Here is a 4,450-nt window from a genome sequence, read left to right as displayed (position 1 = left end):
TCTTGAATATGGGCACAATAATAGAGGTGGACCAAGAGGAAGGAAAACCAGCTGAGGGTATTGCGTTAAAAACATTCATTAATATCTTCGACCAAAATTGGGGGTATTGGATGTAGAGATCTGCAGGAACCCCGTCAGGGCCCGGGGCTTTGTGTTTACTTGTGTCTCTAATCGCCCTTTCAACCTCCGAGCTACTAAATTCCATAACTAGGTTAGGGGATTTATGGGCATTATCGGTTAGACCAGGTGCTGTGGATTCGTAGATCTTTTCGAAGTGGGCTACCCATCTATCATCTCCTATTACACAGTCCATGTCGGTCTTCCCTTCATTGGAGAAGAAGGGCTGGTTCACAATGGCCCAAAACTTTTTGCTGTCTCTCAATACATCCGTAGATAAAAGGCTCTCCCAAGCTTCTTCCTTGATTCCGGATTTGCGTTGAAGAACTGCAGTTTTGTAATCCTTCCTTAAATTGGCTACCAACGTCCTGTCCCTAGGTTTTTGTTTTAGAGCTTTAATCAGAGCACTATGTTTCTGGGAGCATTCTTTATTGAACCATTTCTGGGGTTTCTTAATCCTTTGCCCGGTAGACCTTAACTCCAAATTCTTAGCAATCCTTCCGCATATCTCCTCGTATGCGATTACTACATCCGGGCCTCGAGCAGTTGGGTCCAGACATACTGCCATATCTGCCTCTGACTCTTGGGCAAGTGAATGGAAGAAGTGTTCAGGGACTATTTGTTCCCATTTTAGGCGCCTTCCCTGGTCTTTAGTTATCAAGTCCCTTGGGGCTGCCACATCTGTTGGATTATGGGTCCGGAAACGGTCTAGGTCCAGCATCAGGAGGACAGGATTGTGATCACTGAAACTAGCAGTGACCACCTTGTACTCGCGTGCCTTAGCTAGTACCCCAGATGAAACAAAAATGAAGTCTATAATCGTATTAGCGTCTTTCCCCACGAAGGTTGGGGCTCTGGGATCGTTCTTACTTTGAGCAAATTCAAATAAATTTAAAGTCGCCAGGAAAGACTCAAGGCACTCACCCTCAATTGTATGCACAAAATGGGGGATGGCTTCCGTCGGTGAGCCCCCATAACTATCATTAAGGCAATCACCCTCACAGGGATGAATATTAAAATCACCCAAAATAATCATCTCTAGGGAAGAGGTGCAGTCCCTTATATAGGCTGACAAAAATTGTAGTAAGGAAGTCAAATGTTCGTTCACAAATAAAGACTCCCTGGAATTATAAAAATTAACCAATAAGAAAGGTTGGAAGCCAGGTAAGGTCCACTCCACGACTAGCGTGTTTGCAGGTGCAGATTCCAATTGTTTGAATGCCCCTACCAACTCCAAGGAACACAGTGTAAGTAGGCCACCTTTTGCCCTGCCTCTTGCACTAGAGGCTGCAGGGGTAAAAAAACTACGAAAGCCGTCTAGTGCAAAATTAGTTGTGGTGTCCCAGGTTTCTTGCAAACCCACTATGTCGTATTGTTTTACAAACTCTTGCCATATGGGGTCCGACGCCTTTGCATTTAGACCTGCCACATTCCAAGTAAGGAATTTACAAAGTGGGGGAGGTGCGGCTGGGAGAAAAGATGGTGTACTCCGGTTCTGCGCCTCCAACGAACTATCAGAGGGAGTAAAAGAAGGTTTGTCCGTAATCAAGACCGATGTTGCCACTTCCTTATGAGGGGGAATTAAACTGGTCTGAGGTCCCCTTCCCTTTGGGGAGCCTCGCATATGTCAATCCACCCAGTCTGTATTTGAGAGGCATTCAAAACGATTCGCCATTGGGAAGTACAGAGCATTGGGAGATCCATTTCGCTGTTGGGGGTAATGATGTAGTTGAGAAGAATGCGGACCAAAGAAAGGGCCGCCTTGAGGTGGTCTGCCTCCTCTATTCCCAACCAGGTTCCAACCCCCACCCCATTCCTCCTCCCATCCAGGAGTTTGTGGCATCCAGGGAAGATTAGATCTCTGTCTGGGTTTACGATCGTGAGGACCCTTAAGCCAACTCCATCGATTGTCGGCTTGATTGTGTGGGAGATAAAAATAGGAGAGAGGTCTAGCAGTTACTGTGCTCGCCTGGTATCTCAGGGCCCTTCTGCTACAAATAAATTCTACGACCTCAGTATTCTCGAAGGTAATCACTACACAATCCCCTGGAAGATTTTTCCTATTATGTCCTACCCATGGAGCTCTCTCTATCATCAAGATATTACAGGGAATATTTGGAGGGAGAGGATAATTATTGGCTAACCAATGGCATACTTTGTTTTTCAGGGTCTGATATGACTCTTGTTCAGTTGGGGGTATTTCAGTGACCCCAGTAAGTATAACAACATAGGGACAGGCATCTGGAGGCAGATGGATATTTTTTCGGACCTTACATTTAACATTATCAAGTGCTTCAGGGATTGTCGGTTGGGATAGACCATCCCTAGAAGTAGCCTGAGGAGTTACATTTGAGTTGTTTTTGGAGGGTGTATGACCGGAGTCAATTTTCTTAGTTCCCTCTGCTGAAGGGGGCTTATTGTTAGAAATAGTCTGAATTGGAGTATTACTATGGTTCTTAGGCACCCCTTTAACGGACTCCAATGTTTTTTTAGAAATCGCCTGGGGTTTTAGTGGTTTAGGCTGATTAGAGATCTGGACAGTTTTATTATTTAAGGAGAAACTAGGAGCACTTATGTCCTTGTGTATGTTTTTAAGGACAGTTTCAAGACAGCGTAGTCTTACCTCTATGGGTTCTAGCAGTGATTTCAACATATTGAAAATCACAGAGTTGTTGATAGTTAAACCATCCTCCTCCTGTGATGGCGCTACAGGAGGAGGATTACCAGCGTCTACACTAAACTGTAAAATTTCCTCCAGACTTTGATCAATTAAGGGGTCGTCTGGTAGATTTAAGGGTAAACCGACCTTATTTGGGAGTGTCCCCCCTGTTGAGCTAGTTTGAACCTCAGACAGCTTCTCACAGTTAGGGGGATTGGGGTTGAGGTGTGTCTGGTCCTTCTTTCGTTTAAAAGTAGTTTGTTTATTACCCTTCTGTTTCTGTTTAGGAATAGCCCCTTCAATCCTACCCCTCTCACTTCTAGTGTTAACATCGGTGGTATCACAGGTGTGTGACTCTTGCGGTTGTGTTCCACTCAGAGTTAGAATATTAAGGTTAGGTGAAGCCTCCAAGTCCTGAACGGTATCAGTGTTACTATTAGAGCCATCCATAGCCCCAATATCTCCGTGGCTATGTATTAGAGCCTGGGTTTCTGGACGGCAAACAGTGATAGGGGTTTGGGCCAACGCAATCAGACCCAATGATGAACGTTTGGCCATGGCCAGGTCTTGTGATACTCTCCTGTCCATTAATACGATTCCCTCGTCAATTAATGCGTGTGTGCGGGTAATAAAATCATCCAGTGTCCCAGTAAGCTTTTTAGCACTAGCAACAGCCATACTTCTAGTTTTTCGAGTGGACATAACCCGTTTGCCCTAGGGGTACAAAGTGCGAGTTAGATAGTTACAATCGACCAGGGTCAGTGGCCCAGCCCGGCCTCCTCTGGCCTCTGAGGGCCACAGAGGGCCCGCCCTTTGCCCGGGCTTAGCCCCGGGCGCTCCCGCGCGCTCCCGCGCAGCGTGTTGGGCCGGTTCTTATAGGCGTCAGTAATTAGGGCGGGTCGGTCAGGGAGAGCGGGCCAGGTGACTTGGCCTCTGGGAAGCCGGGACTTCTGGGAAAGCGAGTCCCGGACCCAGCGCTCGCAGCCCTGTCACTCACTCTCTCACCCAGCAGGGGCCAACAAACGGATGTGCAGCCTCGACGCAGCGGGACCCGCGCAGCGGGTTCCGCAAGCTGCTGGTCAGTCCTTCCCTCGACGATGTCAACTCCTTCCTTCCTCCACAGGGCAAAAGTCAGTGTGGCGTTCCCGGGTTCCTGAACGGGCAGAATCCTTTTCAGCTGTTTCTGCTGGGCGGGGCGGTCAGGGAGAGCGGGCCAGGTGACTTGGCCTCTGGGAAGCCGGGACTCCTGGGAAAGCGAGTCCCGGACCCAGCGCTCGCAGCCCTGTCACTCACTCTCTCACCCAGCAGGGGCCAACAAACGGATGTGCAGCCTCGACGCAGCGGGACCCACGCAGCGGGTTCCGCAAGCTGCTGGTCAGTCCTTCCCTCGACGATGTCAACTCCTTCCTTCCTCCACAGGGCAAAAGTCAGTGTGGCGTTCCTGGGTTCCTGAACGGGCAGAATCCTTTTCAGCTGTTTCTGCTGGGCGGGGCGGTCAGGGAGAGCGGGCCAGGTGACTTGGCCTCTGGGAAGCCGGGACTCCTGGGAAAGCGAGTCCCGGACCCAGCGCTCGCAGCCCTGTCACTCACTCTCTCACCCAGCAGGGGCCAACAAACGGATGTGCAGCCTCGACGCAGCGGGACCCGCGCAGCGGGTTCCGCAAGCTGCTGGTCA

Source organism: Lissotriton vulgaris, chromosome 4_1, assembly GCF_964263255.1.
Source record: "Lissotriton vulgaris chromosome 4_1, aLisVul1.2, whole genome shotgun sequence".
Classification (NCBI taxonomy): domain Eukaryota; kingdom Metazoa; phylum Chordata; class Amphibia; order Caudata; family Salamandridae; genus Lissotriton; species Lissotriton vulgaris.
The sequence above is the reverse complement of the archived record's forward strand: the minus strand, read 5'-3'. Positions refer to the sequence as shown.